This window comes from Stegostoma tigrinum, chromosome 19 (genome assembly GCF_030684315.1).
Source record: "Stegostoma tigrinum isolate sSteTig4 chromosome 19, sSteTig4.hap1, whole genome shotgun sequence".
Classification (NCBI taxonomy): domain Eukaryota; kingdom Metazoa; phylum Chordata; class Chondrichthyes; order Orectolobiformes; family Stegostomatidae; genus Stegostoma; species Stegostoma tigrinum.
In genome coordinates this window covers 41,017,952-41,042,910 of record NC_081372.1, presented here as the reverse complement: position 1 = coordinate 41,042,910, position 24,959 = coordinate 41,017,952, and the positions used below count along the sequence as shown (strand labels likewise).

Below are 24,959 nucleotides of genomic sequence, written 5' to 3'. Positions count from 1 at the left end.
TCAAGGGCCTTGAGGTGGTGTCAATTTGCAGTCCACGTTTTGGAGCCACATGCAAGAATCAGAAGGATGACTGCCTTATACAGAAAGATCCTAGAATCATCATGGTTGTCAAAGAAGCTCATCCTTAGTCATCCAAAAATGGGCTTAACAGATTGGATGTGATACGGGCAGTGGAGTTAGCTCTGCTACCTCACAGTGCCAGGGATTTGGGTTTGATTCCATCCTTAAGCAACTGTCTGTGTGGAGTTTACACATTCTCCCTATGTTTGCATGGGTTTCCTCTGGGTGCTCCAGTTTCCTCCCACTGTCTAATGATTACATGGATTGACCATGCCAAATGGCTCATATTGTCAAGAGTGTGCAGGCTAAGTGGATTAGCCAGGGGAAATGTAGGGTTTATTAAATTAAAGCAATAGGTTGGTTCTGGATGGGATGCTCTTCGGAGGGTTGGTGTGAATTCAGTGGGTCAAATAGCCTGCTTCCACACTGTAGGGATTCTATGATATTGAATCACTGCATCAAAATCAGCCTTAGACGAGAGGTAGCTTCCTATGAAGGCAATATGTTCCATGCTTGTGAGGATTTCTGCATTGATCTTAATAAAGGGCTGGATTAGAACTTGGCCTAGGAAAGGTTGGTAAAGGATTTGAGTCTTCTTGAGGTTGAGGCTGAGATCAATTCTTCAGTATTCTTTCACTAAGGCATTAAGCAAGGCTTGAAGATTGCATTCCGAGAAAGCAGTGATGACATTGTCAACCGGATACTGAAAGTATCCGCAGGTAAGGGTGGTGTCATTTTCTTCTTGGGTTTCAGATGGTTGTGAATGAAAATTTCACCATCTGTAGACAATGCCCACGCCACTGGGAAGCTTGTTCTTGACAAGATGAAGAATGTACCACCCCACCAACCTCCAAATCCAACGCATTATCCTCCGACATTTCCGCCATCTGCAATCCCATCCTATCACCAAAGACATTTTTGCCTCCCCACCCTTATGCGCTTTCTGGAGGGACCACCTCTCTGTGACTCCCTTGTCCGCTCCACACTCCCCTCCAGTCCCACCACCCCCATAACTTTTCCCTGCACCGAAGCAAGTGCTACACCTGCCCCTATATCTCCCTCCTCACCCCATGCCAGGCCCTAAGAAGACTTTCCACACCAAACAGATGTTCACCTGCACATCTGTTAATGTGATATATTGTATTGGCTGTTCCCATTCTGGCCTCCTCTACATTGGGGAAACCAAGCGGAGACTTGGGGATGACTCTGCGGAACACCCATGCTCAGTTCGCAATAAACAATTACACCTCCCAGTCGTGAACCATTTCAACCCAATCCCCTCCCCCAATTCCTTGGATGACATGTCCATCCTGGGCATCCTGCATTGCCACAATGATGCCACCCAAAAGATGCAGGGACAGCATCTCGTATTTCGCTTGGGAACCCTACAGTCCAAGGGTACAAATGTGGGCTTCACAAGCTTCAAAATCTCCCCTCCCCCGACCGCAGCCCAAAGCCAGCCCAGCTAGTCCCCACCTCCCTAACCATTCCTCCCACCTCAAGCCCCACCCTCATCTCCTATCCACGAGCCTCATCCCGCCTCCTTGACCTGTCCATCCTCCCTGGACCAACCTATCCCCTCCCGAACTCCCCATCTACATTCATCTTCACTGGCTCTAGCCCCACCTCTTTGACACGTCTGTCTCCTCTCACCCTATCTTCTCCTTTATCCATCTTCTATCTGCATCCCCCTGTCTCCCTATTTATTTCAGAATCCCCTGTCCCACCCCCATTCCTGAAGAAGGGTCTGGACCCGAAACGTCAAACTTTCCTGCTTCTCTGGTGCTGCTTGGCCTGCTGTGTTCATCCAGCTTCACATCGTGTTATCTCTACACCTTGCTTTCTCTCATTATTTCAAAGTTGTTGGTTTTGAATGTTTCTTTTAAGGAAAACAAGAGCCAAGTCTTACTTTGACAAAAGTATATCACATGCTGCATATTTTGACAAATTAACCCCCAGGTAGAAGGTTTGTTGAAGTTAGGAAATGGGCTCAAAGCTCAACAATATGAGTAGACAATGAGAAGAAATATTTCATTGTTCCATATATTTGTTACATTGACAGTTGATCAGAATGAGTTAGGAAGGATAATTTTGTCTTGCTTAACAGGTAACAATATGAAATTAAACATTTTTAAATATTGCTGTTCTATGAATATTGGGATTAGAGCAAAATAATATAATTATTTGAGATTCATTTATCTACTGTTTCAAAACTGTAATATCAAACAGCATATTAAAAAAAGCTCCTATAATCTTCATATCATGTAGCAAAACTCATACTGAATGTGTATTCTCCATGATAACAACAATGTGGAAAAATGAGAGGAAATTATACTCTAAGGAATCACACAAATATGTTAGTTGTTTGAATGTTCATGGTTTGCATGTTGCAACTTCAGTGTTTTCTGTTTTTTTCAAAGTAGATTAATTGAATTTTATGTGTTTTCAAGTTTTTTTTCAGGAAGATTAATCATACCTACAACGCTCATGCTGAAATCATGATGTTCACTCACTACAAAGATAAATAAATCAGTTAATTTGCTTTTTATAGTTTCTATTCTGTTGACATGGCCTAATTTATAGCTTTGCACCTCTCATACGTAATGCAATTAATACTTTGATTAATGAGTGTGAACATAGTGCAATTTCCACAGAAGTTTGAGAAGGAAGCTTGAACCTTTATATCAAAAGATTATTGCTGTGCTGGCAGATCATGACATCTTTATGGAGAAAGCAACTCTTTTTTGGTTAAGTATCACATCAAGCTTCTTTGGCAAATCAGTGTACTGGCACACTTTATACTGCATAGAGTTAAAAATACTGGCAATATTCAGAATTCAGTCCATATCCTGTGATGATTTATCTGCTCGAGTTGGACTACCAGAGAAAATATTACAATTACCCTGTAGCAGAGAAAAATGAAATCAGCAAGAGTTCCCACTCCTAATTGCTATCCAGGGAACCCTGCTGAAAGGTGTGGAGATCAGGTGAGGGCCATATAGCAGGGCTTTACAGTTAGGTAGTTAAAATGGAATTAGTGGAATTTTATAAATGAGTACCTGCAAAATCTATACTTTTATCCATGCTGCATCAGTACTAACTCTAACCTTAATTCATTTTAGTCTTAAAATTAATTTATAGGAAGTTTCCTAGCCAATAAATTGAAAAAGCTGGTTTAGGTCTGTGCCAGAATCATGTGTAATTTAGTGTACAGATGCAGCTGTCAAAATCAGATTGTTTCCCAGAATTTGACAGTTTAAATTAAATGAGGTCAGAGATTTAGAAGAAATCCAAACGAAATATTTGATTACAATGCATGTTCTTTTTTGAATCAATTCAGGCTCAATTTATCCTGCAACACTGTTTTTCAAAGTCTTTAGATTCCCTAAGCAGTAAACAAAACAAGACCTGTACAGGCTGTGCAATTCTCCTGTGGCCCAGAAACATGATATCAATACTTTTACTGTATGTTATATAAATAAATCAAATTTTGACACACCTTATCACTGAGTGTATTCCTTTATCGCAACTGAATTGTCTCTTATTTTATTTGGATTATTTTGTTTGCGCATTTTCCTCTGCTTCTTTATTGAAAATTTTCACTTTGTGCTCATATTTGCAAAATAGATTTCTGCCTGCGTTGTTTGTTCTGGATCATTTAAACAAACATTTCTGTAACAAAGGTGTTAAATCAATTTGGTTGACTCTAACCTATTCTCTTGGTGGTTAACTATTGGCAAGGCAGTTAAAACTAGCAGGACGTTTAACATTTTGTACTTGACATTTTTCTGTCTTTCTGACATAGGGCACAGGGTCTGCAGTTGATTAAGACACTGCCTGAAACAGACAGGGACTTCATAGAAATACATGAAGCAGAGTTCTGTTCTATCACATTGTGATGTAGGATGCACAATTGCAATACGTACATGGTGATTGAATCATTCTCATGCGATTTGACCTCTGATGAGTAAGGTGGATCTCTTATTTTCTCTCTGTATGTGGTCCAGCAAAGCAGTAGACTATACAGTTTCTGAAATGATTACAAGTTAATTTGTTATTTTATATGCTTAAACCATTGCAAGTCTTGTTTAGCAATCCAATGCTCTATTTAAAATGATATCAATACCTGATAGCAGAAGGTGGTAGTTTAATTAAGTTGATGTTCACTGTTTTGCTGGATGTCTCGGTATCGTGTGAGTGTGAAGGAAACCCAAGGCATTACAATAGCCTCCTGTCAAGCAGGGAAGCAATCCATCACAACTAAAACATTCCTGCTTAACTCATTGCTATTTGCATAGAGTATAAAGGTGGCATAGGTGTTTATTCAAATTTTAATTTCACTTGTAAATAATTTGTCATACATTAGTATCATATTATTCATATCCACATTATTTTTATTTGTTGAGACTAGCTTAGTTGGCTTTCTAAGTCTAAATGTTTGGCAGAAGGAAGAAAGTGGCATGGTGATAATGTTACTTGGCTATTAATCTCATACAGCAAGTAAAATTTGAATTCAAATAAGAAAAAAATGGGTTCTGAAACTAGTTTCTGTAATGGTAAACATAATAACAATCATCAACTGTTGCAAAAACCTATCTGGTTCAGTAATGGCCTTAATGATGGCAAATTTTCTTACGTAATCTGGTTTGGCCAACTTGTGACAGCTCACATCAATGTGATTAACTCTTAAATAACCCTAAGTGTTTAGCTCAAGGCTAATTATGGATGGTCAACAGTTAGTAGCATTGATGATACATCCCATGAATGAATAAAGAAAAAAGAAAATAATTGCATACAGCATAGTGAGGGACATTTCCTACAATGTGAAAGAAACAAAGTTGTTTGTATGCATGTTATTGAATGTTCGTGTAAGTGGGCAATGTTGTGTTCATCATGCTGAGGGAGGACATCACTCGCAATGAGATAAGTGTAGTTATGGATGAACCCAGAGTTCAGAAAGGCCTCTGTTAGTGAGCATCCTGAGATGGCTTCATATTTGGATACTACCAAAGCCCCCCTTTAGGGCCCTCATTTTGTACCTTGATTGACTGACTGTCCTCATCACCTCCCACCACATCCATGAAGGCAGGTCCATTGTACTTCACACCTCTATGACTCCTGAACCCACCCTCTGTCCATCCTTGGATCCGTCTTGCGCTCCCTACATGCCCTGTGACCCCAATTCCACAATCTACTACAGCCAGCAGCACCACCAACACCAGCACCACCACCATTTCTCCATGACTTGTGTTTTACATGTGAGATTAAAGAAAATAATCACAATGACCCAGACTTTACAGTCTCCCACTGTCATATTAGAAGGCAGAAGTGTCTCACAAAATAAACCCATCCAGGCAATCTATCTCCCACATTGTGGTGGGCAGGTAAGTAATCTGACATTCCTCCCACTTTTAGGCCTGCTGAGTTTTCAATTTCTTAAGGGGCCTTTTCTGCCTCCAACACTGCATGGGCCAGGGTCCAGCAAGAATTGGAGAACAGAATGCCTCCTTTAGAAGCTCCCCTGTGCCCACAGAAGGCAACAAATCAGATATTCCTTTAATCCTCCTCTATTGACCTTCTCTAACATTGGCACTCTGTTTCCGAGCTAGGCTTCACAGACTGTCCAGAATATTATAGCCTCCATTGGTCTGGGATGCCCACAAATTGTCGAGATTCTGCTGCATTTCTCCAAGCAATAAAACATTATTATACTAAAAAAATCTGATTATGCCTTTGTTGGTTGTTGCTATTTCACTCTACCCTATGCAGTGTATATGGTTACTGCGAGAATTTTATTGAAGTACGTTGCCTCACTTCCAGTACTATGCACAATATTCTGTGAGAAAAACTAGAGATATTTGAAAGCAGACATCCATCAACAATTTTTATCCACAGGTTTTTCAGTGTTTGCCAAGACATAGGGATTTAAGCAGGTGATATTATCATCTCACAATTGTAGTGCAATAACCATAGCTGAGATTTACTGTTGAGACTGTTGTTATGACCACAGGCCAGATCACCAACTTTCTGTTCTGTTTGAGAATGAGTTTATCAAATTATCATACAGACATGTGTTGTGTTAGGGACTTTTAGTTTTAAAATTGACAAGAAGTGAGTTTTAGGAGCCTTACTAAGAGAATGAAGCCACAAAAATCCATAGTTTTGAACAAAGAACAAGACTTTACTATATAAGTTATAGCAATAATAACACAATCTGCATTATGTATCCAACTTATTTACTACATGTTTATTCTGGTTCTTATAAATATGGGCACTATGATATGATAGAACACCCCACATCACATACAAAAATATCAAATGTGATCAAGACAGATTCCATCGATTTCTCAATAACTTCCCCCAGATGATAATGACATTAAGGGTAACCAAATCTCATTAAAATTCACAACAGATTACAATCTTCAGATTTGCTGATCTAACCTTGAAACTCCCTCTCAAGAGTTGCTACATCATCGACTGTCTCATCGACTGTTCCTGTACACAATTCCAACATTTCACTCACAGCTAGTGTCACCAAACTAAAATCTCTCCCTGAGTTCTAATCTTGCATGGCTGCTTCAAGCAAACAGTGTATTTGGCTTTTCAACCCACATTCTCGCACGTTTCTTCTGATCCTCTCATAATTCCCTCATCACACAGCTAGCAAACTTCCCACATCCTCTAGATGACTTCTGTTTCTTGACTCAGCCCAGAAAGGCTGGATAGGCTGGGACTTTTTTCACTGGAGCGTTGGAAGTTGAGACTGGACCTCATAGAAGTTTATAAAATCATGGCAGATATAGATAGGGTTAATCCTCTGTTGCTGACTGGCCTGGTGTGTCCCTCCAGCTCCATACCGTGTTGCCTCTAGGGTTAATGGTAGGTGTCTTTTCTCTAGAATGGAGGATTTTAAGAATGTGGGTGCATTTTTAAGGTGAGAAGACAGAGATTTAGAAAAGACATGGGGGCAGTTGTTTTACACAGAGGGTGGGTTTGCATGTGGAATGAACTTCCTGAGGAAGTGGTCAATGCGGGCACAATTACAAGGTTTAAAAGGCATTTGGATAAGTATGGGAATAGGAACAGTTTGGAGGGTTATGGACCAGAAGCAGGCAGGTGGGATTAGTCGAGTTTGAGACTATGTTCGGCATGGAAAGATTGGACCGAAGGGTCTGTTTCCATGCTGTATGGCTCTATGACTCTTAGCTACCTTCTAATTTCTCACACATCTTCCTGCGTTCATTCTAACAGCATGGAGCCATTCAACCACATTTGATACCTCACTTTAGCTACCTTCCCTGCAGGATAAGTTAAAAATCATCACTGTTATCACAAGGCCTTCCACTGTCTCTGTCCTTTTCTCCAACCATCTGAGACTCTGGAATTGATTTTCAGTGATCCCAAATGTCCGATATGATGTATTGCAACTCTTGCAATAAGTTCTACCCTATCACTGGGCAGATTTGATGGTTGCTACATAACAAGTTTTAGTCCTGAATATTACAATTTTGCCATTTTCACTGAATGCTAGCTTTCAGCACAAAGAGAACTATAAAAAGTAGAATTCATCACACTTTAAGCACAAGGTACAATAAATCCATCAGTGTTTCAAGCACAACTAGATTGCCACAACACCATGAAAGAAGATGACAAACAACCCAACACAGAAACTTGTGTATCATAGAAGGGGGATAGAATTCTGCGGCCTGGATGTCCAACAAAGCAAGGGACACAGGCACCTGATGCCATGAAGCAATGTCAGTAATACATGAGAGATCGATAAACAATTTTAAGAAACACATCCTTATGATTTGATACAGATGAACATGCTTCGCCGATGTGATTGGAGAGGTGGTTCTTGTGCAAATATGCTGGATGCTAGGAGTTCGAATGTGCAATTTGGTGATTGATCTTAATGCACAAATTAGTGTTTTTTTTAAATCTATAGTGATGAGTCTTGTCAGCGGATCATATGAATTTGAAGCCTTTTGTGAAATACTGGCCCGCAGCAATTCTCTGACCTGTCCACATTTTGCAAAACAAGTGACACCAACAATGACATCAGTTACTCTGATGCCAATCACTAATCTTAGATCTGGAAGACAGTGTCAGTGTCCATCTTAAGGTTTATTTGATTTCTTATATAGTTTGCTTATGAACATGTAATTTGATTTGGTTACATTTCTGAGTTGTTCTTTGTGTGCTTTTGCACTCTAAAATCGTTAGATAGTCCATAATTGTTTTTTTAAGGGGTGCGATGCAATGCAGGGTTCCATTTTACTACATATTCGTGATGTTTGAAATATTATCATTGGTCAAATCCTTTGTCTTTGGCACTCACCCATCTGTGTCCAGTTCAGCAAAGCAGCAGACTTGGACAACTCTTGAAACTGCTTTTAGTGAAGTCGTTGGTTTATTAATACAATATTAATACTCTTAAAACAATGCAAGACTAGTCTACTATTTAAAGACAACACAACTAAAATGCCAGGGCATTTTAACCAGAATGGGAAATCCATCACAGCTTATCTGTTAGGCTGAAGCAAATCATCGTTGGAAATTGGTAAGGATGAAGATGAGTCAAAGAAAATTATTTTCTAATCAACCTGTTTAAAGATGTTATTACCCACCTCTGGAACAGGGAGGATTTGAGCCTGGGCCTTTTGGCTGACAGGTAGGGATACTAACACTGTACCACAACAGCCCTCTAAATTTCCATTTCGGCTGCACAAGCAAAGCCACAGGACTTAATTCCCTTCTGCAAGATCCCTCTTTCCATTTGCTTGGTACCTGATAGGTCACTCTTAGGAACATAAGAACAAGAGTAGGCTAATTATCTCTTCAAGCCTGGTTGCCGTTCTGGGCATGAAGTTAAACAATCAAGGTGATTTCTTGCCAGTAGTCCTCCCTGAATTAAAATCCACCTTTATGGCATAAAGTCATAGAATTGTTTAGCACAAACAGATCCTTTGGTCCAACTCATCCATGTCGACCAGATGTCCTAAATTAATCTAATCTCATTTGCCAGCATTTGGCCCATATCCCTCTCAGCCCTTCCCATTCATATGCCCATCCAGATGCCTTCTGTCACCCATTAACTTTCTCATGATGCGGATGGGGAAGAGTTGCAATTTGAGCAGTTCAAATATTGAGATGCTGGCACCATTGTTCTTTACTTATATCAAGCAGTGGGGCTGTAAGCAGGAATCCTGAAACCAGTCAACTGGAATGAAGAGCATGATAGGCCATTAGAAAAGGTTACTTGCATTCCAAATTCATGAAACACCATTCCGATTTATGAGAGGTAAATTGTCTAATCACAGTTCAAAGGGCACACCTTAGTTCGAGGTAATAACTTTGAATGTTTTGCTCTTTAAAGGACGGGACAGACAACAAGCTGGCTGACACACTGAATAATTAATAGTTTATACAGACATTTCAAATTGCTGCTTTAAGGGAGTTATTGCCTGGAGGTAAGCTTTGAACTGTGTCATTTATTCAAATTCTGCAGATATAATCGCTGCTGTAAATATTATGAATCTAACTAAACTTCTCCTTCAAATTGAACGAGAAGAAGATAAACAGAGGAAACATGAAATAATTTGCATTTATTTATTACCTGTAGTGCCTCGGGATGTCTCGAACTACTTCAAAACCAATCATGAATTAATTATGTCTTACTCAAATCGTAGTCCAGAGTCTACCAGTTTCTTCAGAGCTAGGAACTTGGACTGGCTTGTACATTCTGTTCACAAACCTGGTATCACATTATTTTCGGTTGGGTACAATGTCAAATCTAGTTTCTGATTTTGGGTTATTATGATCATAGTGAAATGGACTAACAATGTTCAACTTTCATCATTTGGCTTTAATGCCTGAGATATTCATGGATCAAAAATGATTTGGAAAAGGATACTATTGACATAAATTGAGTGTTGTGATCATCTGATAAGTCCAGGTAACCCATTTGGAATGCAAAACTAGCCACACTGTAATCACATTTACATGATAAATTCACGTTAGGAACTGAAAAGTCACCTGTGAAGTATTCAGTTTGAAAGTGACAAGGGAGCTAGACTTTGGAATTTATAAAACTCAAACTTTAGCATCTTGCTTTAGAGCAGCAAAGAAAGAGAAAGTAACATAGGCTTACGACAGCCAGCACACTGAAAGTTCGTCTCTCCCTCTCTCTCCCAAACTTAGAAACCAGTACTAAAGCTTGCCAAAACAAAAAGCAAGTTGGAACAATTGCCATTCACTGGAAATGAGAAGAGATTAGGCTCCTGAAAGGTTGGCAAATATCAGATGCCAAGCCAATGGACTGAACTGTAAGATATTGTTTCATGCTGAGTAACACCGAGGCTGTTTGCAGCCAGCTGTGAATTGAAATTGCCAGGTCCTACTCTGACTTCCATCTCACGAATTTTCAATGCCCAACTTGTTTCACACCTTGGCAAGATAGGAAACTGCATATTAATAAGGGGAGATGTGCAGTTAATCAGGTACTAAATTAGCAATAATCTCGCTTAATAGGCAACTCGCCATTGCCTAGTGAGAAACCCTCTGTGATGGCTGTAAGTTAAAAGATACAGCGAGTCACTCCCAATGTCATGATTAGGATTTGTCACACGTCTCAAGCGATTCTGTCACATATCTTACCACTGCTCATGTCATTTAGGCCCCTACATGATTCTGTACACCTTCTCTTGAAGGTATACTTCTTATGGGACATTACACATCAAAATTTATATTTATATGCTTCCTTCAATAATTTGACTAATAGTGCCGTAATTCTCATGACCACAGAGGGAGGCTGAAATGTAATGCATTCTGATCAATATTCATTTGTCAAGTTCTCAGGCTCATTCAGCAATAGCAGAGATCAGTTTAAACAATTATTTTGACTTCCCATAGAATTATTAAATCTATTATCTGATTTATGTAAAGTCTTAAAAACATAATTTTGTACTGGATGCTTTTTTGAAGGCATACTGTAAAAACAATACAGATAAAATGATTTATGAAATGGTGTAACAATGAATAAAATGCTTTATTTTGTGGGGAAAAAAATATTGTGAGCTGGAGGATAAATATATGGATCCAGTTATTTCATAGCATTCTGTTATTTCTATGAAAAGGATAAACCAACCATCAATGAGATGTTTTCCTAGTTTTCACCTGACCTAAATCATAGAATTCCCACAGTGTGGAAGCAGGCCTTCAGAAGCATACCAACTCTCCAAAGAGCATCCCACCCAGACTCATGAACATACCCTTTCCCATAACCTTGCATTTCTCATGGGAAATCCACCCAATCTTCACATTCCTGAATACTATGGGGAATTTAGCATGGCGAGTTCACCTAACCTGCATATGTTTGGACTCTGGGAGGAAACTGGAGCAACTGGAGAAAACCCACACCCGTGGGGAGCAGGGGGAGCATGTAAACTCCACACAGTCACCTGACTGACTTCTACTGGAAAGTTCTTTACAGGTACTCACCAGTCCCTTGCTCACATGGCTATTTTTCATGTGGAAGGCTAGTTAATAATGGCTGCAGGCTATGTAATTACCGAGGCATTACAAGCAAACCCAATCCAGTCCACAGCACACCCTTTTTCAGTGAAGATCATTGTTTATCGATTAGAGGCTTATTTTCTTGCACTTAGCACGGTGATATTGAGGGCAACTATAGCATAACAAAAAGACCAACTGCTGTGTGCAGAATAGGGGCGGATCTCGGAGTCTCTTTGCCTCTATATTACTACATCTAGGTTTATCAACTAAATCTTTGGGAAATTTCTGTCAGCATGTATCAATTCTACTTTGCACCTCAAGCTGTGATTGGGATACAGAGATGGGATAGGTGGACAAAGACTTAAAGGGAATTGTTTCCTGAGCTCTGTGTAGGTTTGTGTAACTACAAAAACAAAAGAAAATCAGCAAATAATTGCCAAAAATAAATCTTATGGCATTGCAGTGACAATTGTGTGAATGATTAGACCGGGAAATAAAATAAATTTTTTCTTTTTTGATCCAGTGTGAATAGAATTTGACATTTTCCATTAAAAAATATTGAATTTCTTTTAATTTCAAGAAATAAATGCACACATTTAATATATTCATTGATCTATTTAATGATATAATTCCTAGAAATACAGTAAAATTATTTAAGGCTTATGAAATAACAAATGTGGAATACATATCATGACCTCGTTTCAATTAATAAGATTCTGAATTTTATACATATGAGAGGATTATTCTTTTAAAATATAAGCATTTTGACAGTTAAATTCTATATTTTCAATTCAGTTAATTAAATGCATGTATTACTATTCCAAAGTGGAGCACAGTTGATTTATTCCTGATAGCCATTTACACAATACAAAAGTACCCCCACCTCCAACAGAGTTGAAATAGAATTCTTGAAGAGTGTAGGCTATTTGACATGACTTTCTGTTCTGCTTATCTGTAAGAGCCCACATGACACATCTCTAATAACTTTGCCTGAGGGAAATAATTGGGATGCTGGTACGATTTACCATGTCCTTCAGAATTTAGAATTAGAAGTGGATTGTAAATGTGAGCAGTCTGAACTTGCACATATCCAACTGACCTTCATGCTGCATTACTTTATCAGTTTGAGCAATGCACTGGAAATCAATGTGATGCTTTCTTCTAATTCTTTAGATCTAAGGGTGCCTCAAAGCTTTCATAAGCAAAGCATTTGTATTAGCCTTTTTAGGATTTGCTTCTCCACTAAAATTCAGTCAGTTCTTCCAAAGTACGAACTTGAAAAAAATACAAGTGTTACAAATTTGAAACTGCCATTGGAACGGTCTCAGGTTCACTCTCCATAGTCACTCCTGAAGCATTGAGTATCTTACTTTTAGCTAAGGAGCTGATTTACAAATCTCTGTACTGACTTCTATAATATAAAAGCCAGAGAAATGTTACAATATCCTTGGTCATCCGGAACAGCCAATCATGTCTTCTGTGCATATATTTCTTCAAAGATTCAGAGCAGTTAGTTTTGGGTGCGGCAAGGCTTTATATGAATCATTCACCTGCTTTATTCACAGTAATTTGAAAATCCAGAACATAATTACAGATGTTTTACTAATTTCCATTGTGCAACTTGTTTTTTAATATAGTAAAACTAATGAGCATCATGTGGATCAGCTTGTTTAACAACATTGATTTTTAAAATCATCTTTTTACTACCCCATTCTTCTCACAGTCTTTCATAGACCATCATCATCAAATCCCTACAGCATGGAAACAGGCTCTTTGGGACAACAAGTCCACACTGACCCTCGGTGCATCCCACCCAGACCCCTCCCCCTGTAACCCACCTAATCTACACATCCCTGAACACTATGGGCAATTTAGCATGGCCAGTTCATCTAGCCTGTACATCTTTGGACTGTGGGAGGAAACTGGAGCAGCCAGAGGAAACCCACACAGACACAGAGAGGATGTGCAAATTCCACACAGTCGCTTGAGAATGGAATCAAACCCAGGCCCTTGGCACTGTGAGGCAGCAGTGCTAACTACTGAATCACCATGCTGCCACGTGTCTGGTTGTGTTTGCAACATCCTACTGCTAAAGATCAAGTTGCCCATCTCTAAGTGTGTTCATCTCTGTCTCTGCTTTTTGTTTGTTTGTTTCTACCTGGAATGAGATAAAAAAAAGTTGCTGACACCAATGGGTGCAATGACTTTTTAAAAATATACAAATTTCCCCAATCTATTTGTCTTTCGGACTGACAGCAATAGAAAGCACAGAATCACCATTTATTACAAGTAATTAAACTCAAGCAATGGTAAACAGTTATAATTCATTGTCTTATAATAACACTAATTAAACTCTAATCCCTTCATTGACTCCTCCTTACACACACATACATGCACGTAACAGACTTTGTTCTTAGGTTCTGTTGTTGAGATGATCCTAATGGTTCTTCTGCTGGCTCCACAGTGCTTAAATCATCTTTGTCCAGACGCTTCCACATGTTGATAGGAGACATAATGTGGCTGGCACACAGTAAAAAGTCTCTGACTTATCAGTTAAAAGGTCACAGGTTACAGCAACTGTCTCAGGAAAAATAAATTGGTTCTCTTCAGGTTACAGTAGGAACTGTGGATGCTGGAGAATCTGAGATAACAAGGTGTAGAGTTGGATGAACGCAGCAGGTCAAGCAGCATCAGAGGAGCAGGAAAGCTGACATTTTGGGCCTAGACCTTCACCAGAGGTCTAGGCCCAAAACATCAGCTTTCCTGCTCCTCTGATGCTGCTTGGCCTGCTATGTTCATCCAGCTCTACACCTTGTTATCTCTTCCTTCAGGTTACTTTTATTTTAAACTGTTCCCGAGCTGGGAAAGAACTCGAACCTTCTCTCTAATATAGCCAAATTTGCAGATGACACAAAAATAGGTGGGAAAGCAAGTTGCAATGAGGAAAAATAAACTTACAAATAGATATAGATAAGGTTAGGTGGATTGGCCAAAATTTGGAAGATGAAATTTAATATGGATGAGTGTGAGGTTATTCATTTTGCTCAGAGGCATAGAAAACCAAACTATTACTTAAATGGAGAGAAATTTCAGAGTGTTTTAGTGTAGAGGGATATGCACGAATTGCAGAAAACTAGTATGCAGATCCTGCAGGTAATTAGGAAGGCAAGTGGAATTTTACCATTTATTGGTAAAGGAATAAAGTATAAAAGTAAGGAAATGAAACTATTGTTGATTGCCGAAGAAAGAAAACATCTGGTTCACTAATGTTGTTTAGGGAAGGAAACTGCCATCCTAATCTGATCTGGACTACAGGTGACCCCACATCTACAGCAATACTGCCCTCTTGAATGGACAATAAGTGCTGGCCTAGTCAGCGATGTCCTCATCCCATGAACGAATAAAACAAATATTGTTTAAACTGTACAAGGCATTAGTGAGACTGCACCGGAGTATTTCAAAAAATTTTGGTCCTCTTGAGGAGGAACGTAGTTGCATTGGAGACATTCAGAGGAGATTCAATAGATTGATTCCCGAGATGAGGGGTTTATCTTACAAGGAGAGATTTTAATTAGTTACGTGTTGAAAGGTTATGGAGACCGAACAGTAAGATGAGTTGAAGCCCAGATGACATCTGCCATGAGGTTATTAAACGGTGAAGCAAGGTTCAAGGGGCTAAATTGCTTACTTCTGTTCATAATTTTTGTGTTTCTTTCTCGCTCGCTGTCTCTCTCTCTCTGTCTTTCTCTCCCTACCTGAGAATTAATCACATGGCAAGCAAGAAGGTCTCTGTTCATTGATAACTGCCACTAGTCATAGATCACTTTGCCAGCAAAAACTGCATCCTTACTTCCCCTTGAATGCAAATTCTCTGCAATTCAGCTCCATTTCCTGCTTGTTCAAATAGTTGCTTATGATACCTGGATGGGTGTCAGGTTATTGCTCTCAAAATTGCAGCCATTCTTTCAAACTTTCAGACTTTGAAATAAACTTGTAATGAAATAATTTAGCCAAGTTTGCAAATGACTTAAACAATGGTTTAAGAAGTTTGATGCCATTACTCATTTAAATGAATTTCTGGGTACTTCACACATGATCCATCAATCTTCATTTCAGCTGACAAATAAAATTCATGAAAATTTTAGAGCGTGTATTAACATTACTCAGATATAAAGAACTCATCACTATTCACTCCCACACTGAAGTGATGAAAGGACAGATTATCCTGCTTCCCTCTCTTTTGGTATACAGTTAAGAGATTAACTTTTACCTAATACAACATAAAATCTTTAATGAATGTACTTAAAAATCTCAGCTTCTTAATAATAATGAAGGTTGGTGAAAGGTTATAGAAAGATGTAGGAAGAGCCTTGCAATGCAGTTTAATAAGAAACACTAAACAAGTACACTTAAAGATCTCAGGGAACTGTGTTGAACAGGTTATCACCTTTTAATGCATCTAATTTGAGAAAAAACATAGAACACAGCATGACAACGAACAGCTTCTAGCTATTCAACAATGATTCAGCGGGGCTGATTTCATTGAGGATTCAGTTGGATGCCCACAATAACCTCAGTAGACAATTGGAGATCTTTACCTTAAAACAGCAGACAACCAGCATATTTGCCGATCTCAGGATTTTGTAGTCAAGACTTCATATAAGGCAGAACTTCTACAAGGCGAGTGACACTAAGGGCAGTGTCAAAATAAGGACACCCTACACTGGGGACGCTCACTTTCCCTCATCTTGGAAATGGTAGACCAAATAGGTCCTAAGAGGGGGATCCAGATGAGGGACGGAAATTCAAATAAAAGGAAACACTATTCTTTTATCAACAGGTTCAGACTTCATCCATAGAGGATCTGGGAGCACCTTGACATCTCAGATGATGTCAGCTGGACTATTCCGAATGCTGAGCCAGCATCAGATTTTCTATGTGTGTGAGGCAGGTAGGCAAAATTCAACAATATTTGCTTCAGAAAGCATTGCCAGTTAGGGTCCAAGTGCAAATATTACAACAGTCATCCATTGACCTTTGGGGCCAGAAATTCTTCTGACATAAACAACTTGGAATTACATGGGGCCATTAACATTGCAAAACACCCCATGGCACTTCATAACCAAAAACATAGGTCATCAACATATCACGCGCAGGGCTAAATTAAAGTGTTCCTGTTCTTCAAACAGTGCATTTTAGGCAATGCTGGGAAAAGCAGATAGTGATAAGAATTAGATAATAAAATGTGAGGCTGGATGAACACAGCAGGCCAAGCAGCATCTCAGGAGCACAAAAGCTGACGTTTCGGGCCTAGACCGAAGGGTCTAGGCCCGAAACGTCAGCTTTTGTGCTCCTGAGATGCTGCTTGGCCTGCTGTGTTCATCCAGCCTCACATTTTATTATCTTGGAATCTCCAGCATCTGCAGTTCCCATTATCAGTGATAAGAATTACGTAGCCACGCTGAGTCCCTGGTTCCCAGAAGTGTGTCCTCTCATCTCTTTTTCTAATTTAAGTCTGACATTTTTAGATTTGTTTGAACATCCCCTGTGGCTTCATTTATATTCTGTGAAGTGCTAGGTTCCTAAATTTCCATTCAACTTGGATTATCAGTCTGAAGTATTCTAAAGGTTGAATACTGATAGTAGCAGACTGTGTGTTAAAGTCAGATATTTTCTAATCAATATGTTCAGCAATATTATTATAAACCTCTGCAGTAGATGGGATTTGAACACAAGCCTCCTTGCTCAAAGTTAGGTTCTATATTATTGCCTCACAAGAATTGATTGGATATTAGAGTTAAACAAATCTTCTTTTCCAATACTAGCTGTGACCATTTTAATGCCAGGCAGCTGAGGAATTTGCCTGACTCAGGTCAGCTTATCAATACACAGTCATTGGTATGGAGACTCAGGATCACTGTACCGGACAGAGGTATCCCATTGGGCATCCAATCGCTGCACATGTGCATATTTGCCCATTTACAAATGGCTACAAATTCATGATTTGCCAATATAATTAATTATAATGAGGACTACAACAGTAAATACAATACTGAATTGCCTAAGTAATATTTGCTGATATTAATTGTATTAATAACAAAGGTATGTAGTCTAATAACAATTTAACATCAATGATCCCACCGAAGGAACAATTAGTGTTTATACTTCTGTCCATTCCTGATAGCTTGTATAAGTATATTAATCTCCCAGTATAGCCATTTCTCTGGAAGTTTTACACTGTCTATTTCAAGGCTGTGCTTTTATTGTTCATAAATAGCAATCATCATGGAGCAAAATATATTCTGGATGAATGTCACTGCGTGGTACAGAAGTTATGTCAGAGGTGATTTTCTTAATGTTCATCAATACTTCTCCCCAGGCACTGCTGAAAAAAATCCAGATAACATTCCTCACTGCTGTTGCAATACTTAATCTCAAGCAAAGACAAAATGTTTAAAGTTTTTGAGAAGATTTGTAGCTCGGGTTGTGGATGAAGTTGGTAGACTAACTCGCCAAGCTGGTATGTTTGATTGCAGACGTTTCATCATCCTGCTAGGTAACATCACCAGAGCAGTCTCTGCCAAATGCTTCATACGACACGTCCTTGTCAATTCCTTTAAGACTGTGTGCTTGAACACAGTCACAGGATTCTTCAAATGACACAGCATTCGCAAGTGCAACATTGAACATTGGGTTGTGAAAATTGTTTTTGGACAAGTCTAATCTGTCAAACAAGTACCTCTTGACTCTTTTGAAACAAAGTTCTAAAGTCTCTCACATTCTCCTGCCATATCTTCATATTTCACTATGAGCCTTGTCTAGAAGTCTTCCTTCAGGGTCCTCCTCATGTCATTCATCAGCTCAGAGACTGACAGGACACTGAATAATTTGCCCTCTAGAACTTCAATACAGCCTGTGGATACTCTCAGAGCATTACTGACAAAGAGAATGTAATGTTCAGCCACTTCATTAATAAATCAGCATCAAACATTTTTTTCCATAGAATTTCAAGGCAAGGTTGCTCACCTACATTCTGAAAGTAATTTGTAATAAGTTTCCAGTTTTTCAACAGCCTGATAGTAGCTGGCCTACAGCATCAATAGTTTGCATTTGTTTTGTTCTACTCCCAGAAATATTTAAATTAAACCATCACTTGAAAATAACGTTTTCAGCATCCACATCAAGGTTTCCAACAATGAACCACTTTGCATTGTGCAATATAAGAGCCAAACTGTAACAATGTCTTTTGAATTCAATTTTTGGTAACCTTGTATTTCTGAAATCAACATTTGTTGAATATTGGAAAGGCTCCCTAAGTTCCGATCAAAGACACTTGTTTTGGATATTTCTTTTCAATTGTTTCCAAGGTTTCCTGGCTATCTGTTGAAATCCAAAAGTAAATGCTAGGCCCCATTCTCAAAATTGAAATACTGTATCATAAAATTAAGGGAAAAAATTACGAATCATCGAATCCCTACAGCATGGGAGCAGACAATTGGGCCCATTCAGTCCACACTGTCTGAAGAACATTCCATCCAGATCCAACTCCCTACTCTATCCCTGTAACCCTGCATTCACATGATCAATCCACCTCAACTGCAATCTTAGGACTGTGGGAGAAAACCGGAGCACCTGGACGAAAACCATGCACACACAGGGAGGATGTGCAAATTCCACACTGTAAGTTGCCTGAGGGTCAAATCAAGCCTGGGTTGCTGGCGCTGTGAGGCATCAGTGCTACCCACTGAACCAGGTTTCATCCCCTGCCACAAAGCTACCCATGCCACTGTCAGTTGCAAAGGTTGAAAAAGTTTATTGGCTTTAATGGAATCCAAGTTCTCTGTAGAAAATATGGCACTCAACTCACTTAGTATCTTAGATAACGAAGTGTGGAGCTGGATGAACACAGCAGGCCAAGCAGCACCTCAGGAGCACAAAAGCTGACGTTTTGGGCCGAGACCCTTCATCAGACAGCTCTCTGATGAAGGGTCTAGGCCCAAAACATCAGCTTTTGTGCTCCTGAGATGCTGCTTGTCCTGCTGTGTTCATCCAGCTCCACACTTCGTTATCTTGGATTCTCCAGCATCTGCAGTTCCCATTATCGCTTAGTATCTTTGCGGTTTTCACTGATGTGTGAAGTGTCTCAACACAGAGGAGCCACTGTAGATTTCTTCATCAGCTTTTACATCATTGTTAATATGGTCCTACATGACAGGTAGTTACATGGTTTCACACCATGGTAAACTTTACAGCTCATCATCAGTCACTTTTAAGAGAACACAGCTGATTTGAAAAAGGAACTCAAAGATGATGTCTCTGCATTTTGAGTGGTAAGTTTGTGCTTTTCTGATAAAACCTGCTGATTTAAATCTCCCTTCCCTCAGTGGTTGATCTTGATATCACATTGGCACAAGACATAGAATGCATAATGCTCTCCTTTTCCACTTTTTAATATGAAAACATAATCTCTTGATCATTCTGAATTGAGCAACATCTTTCTCATAAGCATTTTGAAATTGGTGAATGGTCTGAGTAGGAATAGCATGATAGGATCTTTTCTCATGGGCATTTACTGACTTCAAAATTACTTTACGTGACTGACATTGATATGAGCTAATGAGTCCCATAAGACCACAGCTCAATATTCTGCATGATTGTTTATAGCAGCATCTTAAGAATACATCCTAATCAGTTCAAGAGAAAGAGAGGAAACAATGGATTGTTGTTCTTCAGGAAGGTCAAATTTTCTCTATTTGAGTTCAAAATGCAATAATCTTACTCCACGCACAAACCAGATCATGTGGTCTTTCACTGAAAGTTCTCCAGACTGTATGACTCCATCTGAGCACCCTGATCACTGCTGGTTCAAGACTGTTGCTGTAGTGCTTAGTGCCTTTCCCTTAGCAAAATATCCATTGTTCGAAAATTTGAGATATACTTTGTGAGTGTGTCATCATTTGAAAAACTTTTTAAAATTTCATAACAAATCTCACCAGTCAACGTGATGAAAGGCAGGTGGTGGAATTTGAATTCAATAAAAATCTGGAATAAAAATCTAATGGTGACCAATCTAGCCTGGCCTAAATGTGATTCTAGACCCAGAGCAGCAGTGGTTGACTCCTAACTGCCCTCTGGGCAATTAAGGATCGGCAATAAAGGCTGACCTAGCCAGCAATGCTGTTATACCATCATTTACTTTTTCTAAAAAGTGCCATCAAATGACAAACCTTTCCCTCAGGCCATCATGTTTTGAACTTAAAAGTACCGCATCTAATTGATGGGGTCAGACGCGCTGAAAGTTGACTGTTTGGCACAACTGTAGCCACCTTAATTGGGACTTTATTAGTGCAGTATCTTGAAGCAACTTAGCCAGCTTGCTGACTACAGTGACAGCAATGGTCACGCTGACCAGTGAAACCTGACAGACATTCATTTAAGCTTCAAAAAGAAACTGAAAAGATTTATTTTGTGGGGTATGGAGAGCTTCTCCAAGTTCCATGTACAAAGTCACCTATCACACCAGATTCCACTCCCACACTCCAGGATATCCAAGGACAAATTCTGCTGAAACCCCATTGTCCTCTCTCCCACGACCTATCTAATGGTCAATGGACAGCCTCTGAGCTATGTAGTTTTTGCTGCATTGAATTTAGGCTGTTGTTAAAATTTAAGGCTGGATTTTCATTTTTAAACAGAAAGGAATGCTGAGAACAAGAGGATCACTGAAATGTTTCAAAGATAATGGGAACTGCAGATGCTGGAGAATCCGAGATAACAAAGTTTCGGGCCTAGACCCTTCTGATGAAGGGTCAGCCATTGTCTCCTAAGATGCTGCTTGGCCTGCTGTGTTCATCCAAATCCACACTTTGTTATCTGGGATCAGGGAAATTATTTGTTAGCAATAATAACATCTTGCACCATTAATGCCATACATAGAGCAACCTGAAAGTGCCAAGGGCGCATGCATTTGCAATTGCATCACTTCTTCTTTGCTAAAGTTATCAATAAAGAAGAAAATATGGCCCAATATGTGTGACACGTCTGTATTACATGAAGGAACTTTAAGAGCATTGCCTAGTAGCTCAGACCAAGAAGGGCCCAAAATAATTTTTTTCTAAGCTATTACTTGGTCTCAGTTGAGGCAATAGTAGGGGCAGCTTGTATTCTGTGTTTCTGATAAAAGGATTTGAAAGGGGAGTTCTTGCTCCTGGTCACTATTAGATTCTGAGGAAAACATAAGCCCAGCCATCAGCCTCAGTTACTTATTAACAGCCACCAGTGACTCTCACTCAAGAGTAATTGGTACTTTGCCAATGTACCAAAGGATATGCGACAATCAATAAACTCCTTCAGGAAAGGAGAATGAAAGTATGCAAAGTAAAATAAGATCATCTAACCAGGTGTTTCTCATCTAATGGGATGTGTCCCACCTGATCATTTGGGTAGGAGTCCAAGAATTGACATACAGCCACATGATTCTCACTAATGATGAAATCATTATCTTAGTTTATTTTAATAACTTAACAATAAAACTTAATTCTCATCAAAATCATTGCTACTTTTAATATCCTTCCAAATTTTCATCAATGTTAAATGTAATGCTAAAAATGCATGTAAACATAAAAATACATGTCTTGGGAAAAAAAAGTGAGCGTTTGTTTATTTTGGTGGGACCAGTGTTTTTTAACAAAATGGTTGGCGGCACTTACGATGCAAAAAATTTGACAATCACTGATCTAGCCAATTGAGTCCACATTTTTCAAAAGAATATCTGTACATCTCATGAGCTATCTCCAAATTTTCAATTCTTTGAAAATGAATAACAACTCACCACCTAAATGCTCACTAACCTGCAAAGGTTCTTCAAAGAAGTGAAATTTTAGTGAAATTTGTTCCTGACTAATAATTGAGGGGAAGTTCAAAGATATTGATCAGGTACAACAACTGGCATTACTATGAATTTTATACATCTGAAAAATTTTTAATCCCTCTCCTGAGGTTAGAATGTTCAACAAAATATTTCACCATTAATATCTACACATACATTTAGAACTTTCAATCATATTTGTAATCAGACATTTGCACAGTATACTTTTTAGATGTCTTCATCATCATGTCATGACTTTTAACCGTTCTCTGAAAAAGCCCAACAAGCCACCACCACAATAAAAGTGTAATTCAACCGAATGGGCCATCAGAATCTAATTAACATCACTCATCACCTAAATGCTCACTAACCTACAATTGCCCTTCTTCTGGAAACATTTCAATTTTAACCTTTTCATCCTCAGTTTCAAAGTCTCCATAGCTTCAACCCCACCATATCTCTCTGTGATTTGGTCCATCAATCCTTTGGAATGACAGTATTTCTTCAATTCTAGCCTCTGTGTAGTTCTCATTTTTATCACTCCATTGTCACCCATATGGTCAGTTGCCTACTTATTAAGGTCTAGATTTGCCTTCTTAGACCTCTTTCGGTCCTTCTCTAAAATGCTTAACACTTATCTGTCTGATAAAGTATTTCATCACCTGCTGTGGTATCTTCTGTTGTCATTTGGTATCCAATTTTGTTTGTCAGTGCTTCAATGAACCCTTGGAATGTTCTGATTTGTTAAAGGTGCTACTGAAATGTAACTTGCTACTGTAAACACACCACTGACTTGCACATCTCAAGTTCCCACCAACTGATATTGAATATATAGTCTCTTTTTTGTTTTTTTTATTCTGGAAGAAAAGTTATCCATGACAGAAAGAATATTTCCTACGTTATTTCAAACGGAACTCTGGAGCTGTCATGACCACCTGAAATGGCAGCCAGGTCTGAGTTTAACATCTGCTGACAATAACATCTCTGAGAATGCAGTTTTTGTCACTTGTCTAGGTGCTAGCAAAGATTATGCACTCACATTTTGCAGTGTGATGTAAGTCTAAAGCCTTCTAACTTCGAGAAGAAAGTGCCACTGAATAAAGCTAACATGGCCCTCAGCAAAAATGAAAAATAAACTGAAATGGTAGAAACTGAAATGGAAACAAAATGTAGGATGTTCTATTAAAATGTTGACATTTGACCTAACAGATATTAATCCAAGAACCATGTGTTTCTTGTATTTTTGATTTTGTGAAGACTTTTGATGATAAATTAGTAATAAAATAACATAATTGTATCAATAATTTATAACGATCATTCATTAAGCTTTCAATGAATGACCGTTATAAATTATTGATAAATAACAATTCTGACATCTATTTTTATGGAGAACTGCAAATTGCAGAAGGTTTCCTTAAATAAATTAAAATGAATGTCATTAAAGCTTTCAAATGTAAATCTTAATTTTGCAGTATGCTCCCAAATTCCAATCTGCTAACTATGGGTTGATAACACTTTCCAGTTTTACTCCATATGATTAGGTTAAATAAGCAACTGCAAAGGACAAATAACAGATTTTCTAGCCTAGGCTGTCAGCTCATTGAAGGGTGTTAGCTGTTGGCTGATCCAGAGCTACATCCATGCTCTGCAAATTACAAGTAACTAAAAATAAAGCAGCACCTTAAGGAGAGCCATCTATAAACAACATTTGATGCACTTACTGCAAGTCTTCAGTAAATAAACAGCAATTTGTTGCAATAAGTTCATGTTTACTTGCAAATCAATCTGCTGTAAACATCATTTAGGTTGAGTGAATCAAGGTATCAAAAAGTGTCAAAAGCATGACAAACGTAGATGGAACTGGACTAAAATGAATAAATACACATAACGCTAAATATATTAAAACACAGGGAAGAAAATTAAATGTCGCATTTCAATGACTAGCGCAAATTTGATCTATTTCTTATTACGTCGCTTTATTTGAAGCTCCTTTGTAATTCTCTACTTTCCATTGTCCACCAAAGCACTGGCAATCCTGCGTTTCATTCAAGCATAAAAGCAGTTTATTTCCAAAATGAAAAGTACGTACCTGGATGAAATGTAGCTCATCCAGGATACCACACCTCCGGTATACGATGGGTTTAACTGAAAATAATAAACCGTAACGGTCATGCTTTGAAACATAACTCCAAGCCAATTCTGACATAAATTATATTCATTAATCATAACACTCACGTTTTATATGTTTTGAGAACCAAACAACCTGATTGAGTCTATTGATATACACAGAGCATTTACCTCGCATTGGCATGTGTGTCTCAGAAAATGCAGGGATGAGTTGCCCCTTTTAATAATGCAGTGTGAACTGTTGTTTCCCCCTCAGCTTGAATATTTCTATCTAGGGGGGAATCCTCCATTCTGAAAGCACCGGTTGCCATGGATTTTACTCAAACCTTCTGAACGAACGAGCGAGCGAGCGAGCACGTCCTCCTAGTGGTGGCGTCAGTGCAGTCTT

At 38.8% G+C, this 24,959-nt stretch overlaps 1 long non-coding RNA gene across 5 annotated transcripts in view; it reads right to left on the bottom strand.

The window, feature by feature from the left end:
- LOC125461644 (uncharacterized) overlaps window positions 1-24,936 on the bottom strand; it is a 104,731-nt gene extending 79,795 nt beyond the window's left edge. For 3 of the 5 annotated variants that reach the window (XR_007249519.2, XR_007249520.2, XR_009446937.1), the window contains exons 1-2: window positions 24,743-24,936; window positions 24,534-24,589 (exon numbers count right to left, since the gene is read on the bottom strand). This is a non-coding gene — a long non-coding RNA (uncharacterized LOC125461644). Of the gene's footprint in view, window positions 1-24,533; window positions 24,590-24,679 lie in introns of all 5 variants that reach the window. The other 2 variants (XR_009446936.1, XR_007249522.2) reach the window with 1 other exon arrangement.
- Window positions 24,937-24,959: the final 23 nt, after the last annotated feature.